Source organism: Monodon monoceros, unplaced genomic scaffold, assembly GCF_005190385.1.
Source record: "Monodon monoceros isolate NGI ecotype Baffin Bay Population unplaced genomic scaffold, NGI_Narwhal_1 Super_Scaffold_6, whole genome shotgun sequence".
Taxonomy (NCBI): domain Eukaryota; kingdom Metazoa; phylum Chordata; class Mammalia; order Artiodactyla; family Monodontidae; genus Monodon; species Monodon monoceros.
In genome coordinates, this window is record NW_021703783.1 from 91,810,220 (window position 1) to 91,823,198 (window position 12,979).

At 52.6% G+C, this 12,979-nt stretch overlaps 1 protein-coding gene across 6 annotated transcripts in view; it reads left to right on the forward strand.

Moving 5' to 3' along the window:
- The first annotated feature begins 6,834 nt into the window (after positions 1-6,834).
- MIEF1 (mitochondrial elongation factor 1) overlaps positions 6,835-12,979 on the forward strand; it is a 14,712-nt gene continuing 8,567 nt past the window's right edge. For 4 of the 6 annotated variants that reach the window (XM_029205037.1, XM_029205036.1, XM_029205030.1 and 1 more), the window contains exons 1-2: positions 6,835-6,998; positions 8,880-9,236. The gene's annotated coding sequence lies outside the window, so the exon portion shown is untranslated. The remainder of the gene's footprint in view (positions 6,999-8,879; positions 9,237-12,979) is intronic. The other 2 variants (XM_029205032.1, XM_029205034.1) reach the window with 2 other exon arrangements.

A 12,979-nucleotide genomic window follows, 5' to 3' on the forward strand; every position in this document is an offset into this window, starting at 1 on the left:
CTGCCAGCCCATACAGGCTTTTGTGCAAAACTGGGAAGGGCATCTCTTCCTCAAGACATTTTACTTCCATCTATTAGAAAATTGCCATAATGTATTGATTTCATTAGAATGAGACAAATCACTGCCTTCTGCTAAAGAAATGTCATAAGAAACACACAACTCTACAAGGTCTAAGATGTGACAGGTGCTCCTTGGATGTGGTGTCCTTGTGCAGTACGTAACCTGAGCAACCACACCCAGCAGCCCTGCCTCTACATTCTAGATCTGATTCTATTACCACCCCTTCCCAACTTAAATATAGTCTATAGCTCCTCATAACCTACCGTGCCAAGTCAAAGTTCCTGATGCAGCTCCAGGGAGCCTTGCGGAGGGCACACTCACCCGGAAGTTGGAAAATGTAAAGTTGTCACAATATTCAGAAGAACTGGAGATGGGGTGCTTACATACACACAAGAATTTAATATATGATAAAGGTGGCACTGGGGGAAAGAAGGATTATTTCATAAATATCTGACAGCCATTTAGAAAAAAAGGCTAATTACAATCCCTCCCTCACTCCTTACACCGAAGTGAATTCCAGGTGAATACACCACAGATATAAAAATTTTAAAAAGTACAACTTGGCCAGTATTTTCTGTCTCTGGGTGGCTGTACAGCTGAGTGTGTTTGTGGGGGGGGGGGTCAGTAGGGAGGATTGAGCTGGATAAACTCCAGGGTCTAACAACGGTGAAAGCTGCCATTCATTCATTTCACCCCGACTCTAAGCCCAGAGACCTCAGCCCACCACACCCATCTGCCTCCTGTAACACTTCCTCCTTGACTGGAATATTCTCAGCTCTCTGGCACTCCTAGCCCCTGGGTGTGGGAGCCCTGCAGGTCCCAGCATCCCTCCGGAGCCCACCTCCCAGGCTGCACCCAGGCCTTCTGCTTCAGGTCCTTTCCGGGCTGTGGAAGTATTTACCTTGGACTTGAGCACAGCTGTGCTGTTTTGGTTTCCTTGTGCTATATTTTAAGGTTTGGTGCTTTTTTTTTTTTTTTTTTTTTTTTTGCTGTATGCGGGCCTCTCACCGTTGTGGCCTCTCCCGTTGCTTGCGGAGCACAGGCTCTGGACGCACAGGCTCAGTGGCCGTGGCTCATGGGCCCAGCCGCTCCGCGGCATGTGGGATCCTCCCAGACCGGGGCACGAACCCGTGTCCCCTGCATCGGCAGGCGGACTCTCAACCACTGCGCCACCAGGGAGGCCCAGGTTTGGTGCTTTGTGATTGGAGCTGGGAAGACATGTCAGAGAGGGTATTCATCCTGACTCTGGTGGGCAGTCAGGCTTTCTCTCCGAATCCCTTTCCTTCCCATATCATATGAAAAATGCTCATGAGGCCTTGGCAGACTCAGCAGACCAGAGGAGCCCAACGGGTCATGCAAATGAGTGAACACCCATGGAGGAGACAAGAGGGAGCGGTGGGGATTGGAGTAAGCTGGGGAGCTCATACTCTGTCCAAAGGTGGTGGCTGCTCCTCAGCATAGGTGGGGAGTCCAGTGCTTCCAGATCTCCTAAACATTCAAGCAGGACTTCCCTGGTGGCGCAGTGGTTAAGAATCCGCCTGCCAATGCAGGGGACACGGGTTCGAGCCCTGGTCCGGGAAGATCCCACATGTCGCGGAGCAACTAAGCCCGTGTGCCACAGCTACTGAAACCCACCCGCCTAGAGCCCGTGCTCCGCAACAAGAGAAGCCACCACAATGAGAAGCCCACGTACCACAATGAAGAGTAGTCCCCACTCACCACAACCAGAGAAAGCCCGCGCGCAGCAAAAAAGACCCAACGCAGCCAAAAATAAAATAAATTAAAAAAAAAAAAACATTCAAGCAAACCTGGAAAGCTGTCTTTTATAATTGTCTGCATCTTACAAAGTTCTTTGTGGAGCAAGGAGAACACTTCTCAGTCCAGTCCAGCACGTGGACCTCCAGTTTGCCCCTTGAGGAGGTGGAAGCTATAGTCAGCCTGAGTGGTGCTGCCTCATCTGTAAGATGGGCACATTGATACCCAGCCCTTGCAGGCTGTAGTAGTGATCCATGGGGATGAAGGGTGTAAAGGGAAACCAACTAGCATTCATTGAGCGATTGCTCTGGGCTGGGCACGATCCTTCTCCTAAGCCCTGAAATTCCCTGTGCAGAGGTGCACAGGTGGGAACTGGGGAGGTGGGATCTGGGCTCCGAGCCCACACATCTGCTGCCCTGGCCACCCACTCCTGCTGTCTGCCAAAGGGAGGTACTCCGTGAACAAGCCTACGTTCCCTTTGCCCATTGCAACAGTACCTGGCACAATGTGGGCAGCAGAGATTTCACAGGACAACAGGGGAGCCTCACTCCTGTCCAGGGATGTCAGGTTTTAGTTTGGTGAACGCAGGATCAATGACATCTGAGGACAGCAAAGCCCGTTAGGAGGGGGTTGGCTCTCTGAGAACGATTTCCAGGTCCCTGGCTGCTGAAACTCCAGAGCCTCACTGATCTGTCTGCAGCCAACATCTCCGTCATCCTGGGTGATAAGAGCATCTGCACCTTCACTCCACCCTGGGTTCCCCTGGGAGGGCTGCGGAGGGCTGGTGGGCTGCACCGAGCCTTCTGTCTTGACATCCAATAGCAATTTCCCTCCACTTCAGAGCACCAAGCACTTACAGAGTGTCTCAATTTTATAAGGCATCCTCCTGGGCAAAGTAAAGGGAATGAGACTGGAAAGACCCAGGCCTCAGGGTTCTCACTCTCTCTGCCTTCTTAGGGAAGCCTGGGGCTGCGCTGAGCCACTCCTCCTGCAGGTAAAGGGGCACCTGGCCCGCTCTCACTCTCCCCTCCTGCCCCTCTGTGACATCCCTCCAGGGAGGGCTTACTCACGATGGCATTTTCAGCTTCTCTCCCTCTACTGGCTCCTTCCCTCCCCTGCTTGAGGCTAGAACGGGCACCAGCCAACCCCAAGCCCAAGCCCACCCAACCCAATCTGCTTTTCTTCCCCTCTAACTGTCCTCTCATCTTGCTCTTTCCCTTCTCAGCAAAATCACTGTGTCTCTCTCTACTTTCCATTCACTCTTCAGCCCCTGGGCCTCTGCCCCCACCTCTTGCTGAGCCAGTCAGTCAGAGACCAGCTCCTAACAGGGGAAGGATGATATGGGACTTGCTGGGGCGCTGGCCTCTGTGAACACACCCTCCTCCCCCCAAGCCTGCAGGACACTCCTGTCTTCTGACTGGTCCTCTCCAGCATCCTTTGCTTCCGATCGGTGTCGCCAGGGCTGCTCCTCCTTTTCCTCTGCCTCCACCCTTGTCCTGAGTGATTTCATCTAGCCCTTGGATGGTTTGGAGCTCAGACCCTAGTCCCACCGCTTATGGCTCTTCGAGATCCCGTCTCCTTGGATGCAGATGGGACAATGACAGTCTTATCCTCGCAGGACTCGGATGGCAGGTGGGGGTTGGTGCATGTGTCTTGGCACAGGCGGAGAGCTCAGGAACTGTTCACTCTTACTGCCCACTGATGACCCCTTCGAGGGACACCACAGTGGCCTGGGGACTGATCTCCTGCAGGTCTCAGCCTGCCCGTCCTGTCGAACCAGGTAGAGCCCTGAGATTTCGGGACCACGGACGCATGTGGGTGCCAGATGCCTGCCCCGCTACCCCACCTCCGTTGCCATGGGAGCATGGGGGGGGCAGGGAGGAGGCTTGTGAGTCTGGAAATAAAGAGAAGACCCTGAAGAGTAAGAAGAGTCCGGGGGAGCTGATCTGAAGGGCAGACCCCTCCCTGCCAAGGGACCTCCCTCCTTCCCTCCTAAAAATAATGTTCTGTAGGACAGGGGGATTAGGAGAGACATAAAAGTTTCCCCGGTCTTCCAGCTGGGAATGTCACCAATTAGATTTATTTGCGTCACAAAATTATTCTTTAAAGAGCAAAGTAGGGCAGCCTCGAAGAGCGGAAAGGACACACATTTTGGAGTGAGACAGACCTGGGCTCCACAGCGAGCTTTTTGTCTGCCTGGCTCAGTGTCTTCGAGAAATGCCTGAACCTCTCTCTGCTTTGGTTTTCATCATCAGGATAATCATGCTGACCAAACAGGGATGTTGGGATTAGACACAATACAGCATTTGTAAACTACTCAATCCAGCGTCTGACACACAAGAGACGCTTAATAAAAGCAGATGTAGAGTCTGGTGCCGTCCCAGTGTGCGTGTTTTTCCCACACCAAGCCAGCCCTGGGAGAATGATGCCTAAGATCACAGATGCCACACACATTATTGCTCTTAAATCTTAAGCTTCCTCAAGGCCCCCATCTGGGCCCCTCCCTTTCCTAGAAGTTCCAGGGGTTCACGATCTCCCCAGTATTGATGGGGCTCCATATGCCATGGAAAGTCTTCCTTTACCTGAGTGGGGACCCTAGGGCCCTGGAAAACTGCCTTCTTTTAGCAGTTTGGGAGGCCTGGAAGATGCTCCTGGTTAGGCTGGAGCAGAGAGGCAGCAGGGCAATTGCTCAGACAGGACGCTGAAGCCACTGTTGACCCTTCTATCTCACCCCCACATCAGCAACTTCTGTGGCTCTACCTCCAAATACTTCCTGGATCTGACCACTCCCCTCCACACTGCCACCTCCTGGTCTGAACCCCTGTCCTCTCTCCCCTGGGGCTTTGCAGCAGCCTCTTGACCAGTCTCCCTGCTTTAGCCCTTGCATCCTTCCGTTAGTCTCAAAGCCAGACTGATCCTGTGAAAAATGGAAGTCAGAGACCTTTTTCACAAAGATGGCGCCGAAAGTGAAGAAGGAAGCCCCTGTCCTCCCAAAGCTGAAGCCAAAGCAAAGACTCTGAAGGCCGAGAAGGCGGTGCTGAAGTGGATCCACAGACACACACACAAAAGATGCAGCGGCTCCAACGGCAGCCTAAATATCCTCGGATATGCGCCCCCAGGAGAAACAAGCTTGACCACTACACCGACACCACGTTCCCCAGACCACTGAGTCTGCCATGAAGAAGAGAGCAACACACTTGTGTTCACTGTGGAGGTCAAGGCCATCAACACGTATCAGACAGGCTGGGAAGACACTTTTATGACATCACATAGCCAAGGCCAACACCCTGATGGGGTCTGATGGAAAGAAGAAGGCATATGTTCAACTGGCCCTGACTATGATGCTTTGGGTGGTGCCAACAAAATTGGGATCATCTAAACTGCATCCAGCTGGCTAATTCTAAATATAAATTTTTTCACCATAAACAAACAAACAAATGGAAGTCAGGTCCCATCACTCCTTTGCTCCAGACTCTCTGGTGACTCCTGTCCCAGCAAGATTTCCCCTCCCCTGCCCCTGATAAGGACCCCCTGTCCTGCCTCTTCCCACCCCCCACCCCCCTAGCCCTTGCTCACGCTCTTACACTATTCCCCATGCACTGGCCTCCTCCTTGTTGCTCCTAGGACAGCCTGAGGGCCCACCTGTGGGCCAACACCTGGAATGCCCTTCCTGAAGGTCCTACTCAGGTCCCCTTAACAGACAGGCCTTCCAGCAACACACCAAGTAAAAAAGCAACTCCTGGGCTTCCCTGGTGGCGCAGTGGTTGAGAGTCCGCCTGCCGATGCAGGGGACACGAGTTCGTGCCCTGGTCCGGGAAAATCCCACATGCCGCGGAGCGGCTGGGCCCGTGAGCCGTGGCCGCTGAGCCTGCGCGTCCGGAGCCTGTGCTCCGCAACGGGAGAGGCCCCAACAGTGAGAGGCCCGCGTACCACAAAACAACAAAAAAAAAGCACCTCCTTTCTCTCCATCTTCTCACCCAGTATTCCTCCTCCAGTCCTTATCTCCTCCTCTCACATCAGGCCCACTAGAAGATGAGGACTTGATTTCTCTGTTCCCTGCAATGCCTGTGGCAGTGCTTTGCACATTAGACACCCCAAACAAGGATCTGTGCAAGAATAAATGGATGGGTGGGCAACTGCTCTGTGTAAGTGCCCACGCCTTCCTGATAGATGCCTTTCAAATCTTCACAAAAGCTGAGAGGTGCTGAGGAGGTTAGAAAAGTTGTCAGAGGGCAGGCAGCTGTCCTTAAGTGGTGGAGCTGCATCTGGAGCCGCCTGGGCCTGATTCCAAAGCCTGCCTCTTCCCCTCTCCCTCTATGGATTCCATAATGACATGGCTCCTGCCCTCAAATCTGATGAGAGACAGAAACTAATGCAGAAATTAAAAAACAGTGCCTGGCAAATAACAGGCGCCAATAAACACGTTTTGCTGTTGAAGGAGCGAAGCCCTAACGGTGGTGTGCAGACATTTCTGTGGGGCCCAAAGGAGATACCTAAGTGTGTTGGATGAGGGGCGAGGAAGGGTATCTAAAAGACTTCTAGAGGGGGACATTTGAGGGGGACCTTGAAAGGTAGGTCCTTGCCAGGGGTGCGGGAACAGCACGGAGGGATGAAAAGAAAGCAATCTGAGAAAATGGAAGACCTTTAAAAGCCACGATACGGAATACCCTTAGCGTGAAACCTCCCCCAGGCACCCCCATGGCTCCAGCCCGAGATCAGCAGACAGTGCTGGGGCCACACAGGCTACAGAGCTGGCAGCAGGTTGGGGGACTACGCCGCACAACGTCTGCACCCCGCCTTCCCCCGCTCTGCCCAACCCGGACTCCCGCTCCTCCGCCCTCCGACTGGGCGGGGCCCGAATGGGTGGGCGGGGCCCGAATGGCCTCGGCCGGCCCGTCCTTTGGTGACGTCACGTATGGAGGCGGGACTCCGGCCTGTGGGGCGGAGCCGCGCAAGGGGCGGAGCCTGACGCGGCTCCTGGCCCCACCCCGAGAGAAGCATAGGCCTGGAAGACCGGAAGTCCTCCAGCCCCCACCTGCCTCCAGGCTCCCTTCGGTCCCACTCCTCAGCTCCGTGCGCAAGGTCGTGTCCCGGAAGTGAAGTGGCCATGTTGGTGGGTGACCCCAGGAGAGTTACCGGGAGAGAGGCGAGTCCCGAGGAGTGGAAGTGTGCGCGGTCCGCAGGTGAGTGAGGGGTGGAGTGAGGGCCGGGGTCTGGGGCTCGCCACGCCTTCTCTCAGGGCCTCTGTCTGGGCCCCCCCCCCATCCGGCCCGGGCCCGGGCTACCGGCCTGGTCGTCGGGGGTCTCGCCCCAGCCCGCCCTGGGCTTTCCCCTGGAGGCCGCTCCGGGGCCCCGCCTCAGCCTCCGGAGCCCTCCCGGGGCCCCTGAGCCGGCCTGCCCCAGCCTCGGGGCCTCTCCACCCCGGCTAGGTGCGACGACCCGCAGGGTAGGGGGAGGACCTGGGGACCTGACGGGGCCCAGCGGTGCACTCGCCGATCGACCTTGTAGTAACAGCCCTCGCGTGACAATCGCCTCCTACTTCATAAAGCATTTTTCCTGTTGATTTCTGGATTCATCTCCCACTCCGGGAGGCCCTTGGGGCCGAGGGGCGCTCTTCTACAGCTGAGGAAAAAGGGACGCGGACAGTGGCTTCCTCAAGCTCGCGCAGCAAGTTATGAAGGCCGGAGGCTGATGGCTAGCCGACTTTGGGCCCAAAGTCCAGACCTTTTTACCAGTCAAATACCTCTTCCACTCAGTCTCAGTTCTTTATTTCATAAAGAGGGATGATGCTTTTTTCCACACAGGGACGTTGTGAGGGTTCCCTCTTTCGTTCAGCTTCTTTTTTGAGCCCTTGGTGTGTGCCAGGCGGTGTGCTGGGAAAGTTTGTAAAGCACCTGGAAGTGCTGTACACATGGTAAGATCCCAGCAAATAGTAGTTATCATTACACAGGCAGTCAGAGTTGGGGTCGGGAGTGCCCCCCCTGCCCCTTTATAGCTGGGTGCCCCTGTGGGCAAGTTACTTCTCTCTGGGAGCGTCAGTTTCCTCCACTTAAAATGGGGATACTGACGGCACTGGGTTTGTTGATGGAGTGAGAAGAGTTGTCACGTGGGATCTGCTTATACCATGCGTGCTACATAGTCAACACTCCATAAGCGTTAACGCTTCTTGTTACGAACGTTGACTACTTCATAAATTCCTCAGTTTAAATGTGATAATGGATGACAAAGCACTTTACAGATGGTAACCCTCTGTGATTGTGTAAGGCTTTATTGTTACGGAAGGAAGATGGTGACAGTTTATGTGTATCTAATACTTACTGAGCACTTACAAACGAGGGTAGGTAGCGTTAATAATGTTGACACCTGTCCCTGATAGACTGCTTAGTATATGCCAGCGCTATTCTAACCACGTTTACATATATAAACTCATTTAATCCTCATATAAACCATAAGGAAAATACAATTTTAATCCTCATTTTACAGATGAGGAACTAAGGTAAGCCCAGAGAGGTTAAGAAACTTGCCCAAGGTAATGAATGAGCTCATAAGCGGTGGTGCCAGGATTCAAGTGTGACTGAGACCCCTCGTCTCCACCGGCTCTAGACCACCCCTTGCGGTGAACTTCAGTTACAGGTGCTTTACAAGTGATATCTCAGGCAATTCTCAAAATAACCCTATGTGGTAAGTACTGTTGGCGGATGTAGTATCGATGCGTAGCAGTACGTAAATGTAGATAGCATCATCTGTATTTGAAAAGTGAGGAAGCTGTTGCTCAGAGAGGTTATGTACTTTGCACTAAGCTATATGGCAGATAAGTGGCAGAGCCAAGATTCAAGCACACACAGTCCAGCTTCCAAGGCCTGGCCTTTCAGCGTAACTGGTAGTTTCCCATGAGCAGGAGTCGGTAGGCTGGGATATAGTCCCAGCCCCGCCGCTAAGTCATATCGTGACCTTGGGGAGGTCTCTAAGACCTAGATTAAGAACCACTGAATTAGATAGTCTCCACAGGCCCTTCCATCATTAATTCTGATTCTAGGCTTCTCTTTCTTCCCTTCTGCGTATAGCCTGACGCCCAGCCCCTGTCAGTCCCCCATGGCCCCATGGAGCCGAGAGGCGGTGCTGAGTCTCTACCGGGCTCTGCTGCGCCAAGGCCGAGAGCTTCGCTACACTGATCGAGACTTCTACTTTGCCTCCATCCGCCGTGAGTTCCGGAAAAATCAGAAGCTAGAGGATCCTGAGGCCCGGGAGAGGCAGCTGGAAAAGGGCCTGGTATTCCTCCACAGCAAACTGGGAGGGATTATTTAGGATCCTCTCCTTTCCCCTCCCATCCTAATTCCAAGGGAAAGAGGACAAAAGTGCCTTCCATAGACACGCCTGCCTCTCTCCCACCTCCACCTCACAGATGCAGTAAGAAGCCTCAGGTAGGTAGGCCCTTGTTCCTGTAGGTTTCATTTTTTCTGTTGCAGGGGTCCAGGAGAGGGAGAACCTTTCCTTTAGTGACCAGAGTCCTTTAGTCATAAATCAATGGAGGAAATACAAACATATTAACAGCAGTATGTTCCCTTGTTAAGAAAAAAAAGGCCCTGAGTTTCAGGCCCCACCAGGAGACCATTTTGTTTCATAAAACATTTTACATATGAAAATGCTAGAAAAGACATTGGTTAAAACTATTAGAGCTCAGTTCCTGGCTGCCTCATTCTTTGGTAGATTCACTTCTATTGAGGGCAAGATCATGTTTCCCCAAACATAACTAGACTCTGTTGCAACAGTCTCTAAAGCAAGCATAGTGTACAGACCTCGGAGGACGGTGCCTTCCTGACACTGCTACTAACAACTGTGGGATTTAGGGTAAGTCACTAAATCTGTCTAGGCCTCCATTCCCTCATTTGTAAAATAACAGTACCTACCTCTTCAGCTTATCGCAAGAATTAAATGAGACAACTCGGGAATTCCCAGGCGGTCCAGTGGTTAGGACTCTGCGCTTTCACTGCTGAGGGCCCAGGTTCAGTCCCTGGTCTGGGTACTAAGATCCTGAGGGCCGCACGGCACGGCCAAAAAAAAAAAAAAGAAAGAGATAATGCACACAAAGTACTTGGAATAGTTCTTGGCCAGTGGTATGTTAGTTCTGTTTAGTTCCCATGCCAGTGTGATAGTCCCACTGTAACCAAATGATTGTATTTAATTCAGCAACTTCCCAGAGGGCCTTCTCTGGCCCTGGCATTCTGGTAGGCTCTGAGGTAGAGGTGAATGATGTGGCCCATCAAGGGACGGGTCTCATGTGGAGATCGACGGGAGGTAATTCCAGGGTGAACAGCTCTGTGCTAGAGGTCGGGTAAAGGGCTTGGAGACAGGGATGATGCCAAAACTGTGCCTTGGGGGCGGGGTGGCAGTGGAGGAATCACAGGTGGCCATAGAAAAGAGGACATTTGAGGTCTGCCTCAAGTGAGAAATAGAAGCTTGCTAGGCAGACGGGCAATAAGCAAGTGTGGAGTTGAAAACAGAGACTACCACATTTTATAGTCTGGAAACCCGAGTCCGGAGTGGCTCGAGTGGTGCACCTGTAAGGCAGGTGACCAGAGTTGAGGCTGGACCAGGTCTGGAAGGACATCGAATCCCCTGTTGAGGAGGTTGTGATATCTGACAGAGGGGGACCATCAGAACTTTGTCAGCAGGGGAATGGCGTGGATGAGGGATCGTGGCGGTGGCAGCATGGAGAATACATTGGTAGGGGATACCAGAGGCCGCGGCTCCGACCAGGTGAGCTGGAGGGACTGTGGTGGCCGGGTGGCCCGTGAGCACACTGTGTGCAGCCGCAGACTTCACCAGGCGGACGCTGGCTGCAGCAGGAGGAGAGAGGAGCGAGCGATGACCGGGAGGTGTTAGGCGTGCCAGCTGGGTGGGCGGCGCTGTCTTTAACAGAGGGAAAGCAGGAGGAGGAGCCTGACGTAATGGCTTTGGGTCCTCCTCGGCCACTCAGGTTGCCGGGCAGACTGGCTTTGGGGAGTAAAGGGCCAGGTGAGAGATGATGCCCACAAGGGCCTGCCTGCCCAGGGAGAGTAGAAGTGAACACTGAAGGCTTTGTGTTCCTAGTATCTTGACTGAGTTGGGTTACAGGTGCTGCTACCACCTCCTCACTGCCCCCCCCCCCCCCCCCCCGCCCAGAAAAAAAAAAGCCATAGAATCAGTAGCTCATTCATGCAACAGATATTTGCTATGTGTCAAATACTGCTGGCCCTGAGGACACAGCAGGGAATGAGCCAAAATGCCCCTGGGAAGCGTATGGCCGAGTCCGAGTGGTTAGCAGAGAGGAGATGTGTACGAGGAGGGGCTGCAGGCTACTTGGACCCCTGTAAGCTACTCCCCAGCCCCGTGAGCTCCAGGTTCAACTCTTGGCTGCAGAACTTTCTGACACTTTACCTCTGCGTCAGTTTCTTCATCTGTAAGTTGGAGGTAACAATGTGACTGATCTCATGGGATTGTTGGAACTAAGGGAACTAATAGGTTTAAAATGCCCAGCACACGGTACACGCTCAGTATATGTTAGCTCTTCTCAAGTGTACTCAAGCCAGATGTTTAAGTCATATGCCCTTTTCAAGGAGAATAAGTTGGAATTTTCACAGTTCTGTGCTGTCCTCCTAGGAAGATACAGGGCCTCCATTACTCATCATTCCCACTGTAATGGGGTGATGAGTATTTCTATTCCCACTTTTGTATCTAAGGAGACAGGTTAAACAACTTGTCTGAAATGTTCCTAGAGTTCACATTCCCCATCCTCAGCCCTGCCCACCAGGTCAGTGTTCTGCCTCCTCTTTTTTTTTTTTTTTTTTCAATATTTTAACTGTTTGTAAGTGTACAGTTCAGTGGTGTTAAGAATATTCATATTGTAGGGACTTCCCTGGTGGCGCAGTGGTTAAGAATCCGCCTGCCAATGCAGGGAACACGGGTTCGAGCCCTGGTCCGGGAAGATCCCACATGCCACGGAGCAACTAAGCCCGTGCGCCACAGCTACTGAGCCTGTGCTCTAAAGCCCACGAGCCACAACTACTGAGACCACGTGCCACAACTGCTGAAGCCTGCGCGCCTAGAGCCCATGCTCTGCAACAAGGGAAGCCACAGCAATGAGAAGCCTGCGCACCGCAAAACAGAGTAGCCCCCGCTCGCCACAACTAGAGAAAGCTCACGTGCAGCAACGAAGACCCAACTCAGCCAAAAATAAATTAAAAACAACAAAAAAAAGGATATTCATATTGTTGCACAAGAGATCTCCAGAACTTTTTCATCTTGTAAAACTGGAACTAAACGCATTGAACAACAGGGCTTCTCCAGGCCCTTCTCCTTGCCAGGCAGAGCTCCCACCTCCTGCAGGCTCCCAGGTAGTGCAGCAGAGCCTGAGTGGAGGGTAGACTGTGGTTAAGTAGTTTCAACTGGAACAGATTGAGTTCAGTTTTAGAATAGAAACTTTGATCTCCCTGTGGGAGCTGTGGGTGTTCTTTCCTCTTCCAGGTCACCAGATCTTTGACATCACCTGGACCTTGGATGGGGCGGGGAGTATATTGCACTAGAGTAGAAAAGCCTTTTCCCAAGCCTGCTCAACTTCATAGTTCTGGTCTCAAGCCCAGGATAGCATCAGCTTGGGTTTCATAGGCCATTCCTGGCTTAGTCTCAGAAGGTAAGATGTAACTCACAGGACAGTCTGGATTGCTGCCGCCTTCTGGAAGTTGACCTTTTGTCCTGTGGATGGAGATCTTAAAAGACTTAATGATGGCCCACATTTGTAGAGTCCTTTTACGGTGTATAAAGTGTTCACATACGGTATTTTAGTAGATATGTTTTCCTCACTACAACCCTATGATTTAGGCCATGCAGGCATCATTATCCCCATTACATAGCTGAGGGGTTAACTCATTTGAGGGCACCCAGCTAATTAGTCAGGGCTCAAAGGCAAGTACTCAATCTCAAGATTTCCAACTCTAAAACCCAGGCTCTTCTATTACGCCACCTCAGTGCCTTGTTCTCCCCAGTCATCAGAGGGGCCGAGGGGCCAAGGAGCCAGAGAGGCCCCTTCCGGCTTCTGCGTGGAGGAAGAATGTGCCCTTCTTGCTCTGCTGCATCACATGCAACGATCATTTAGAGCGGCGGTCCCCAACGATCATTTAGAGCGGCG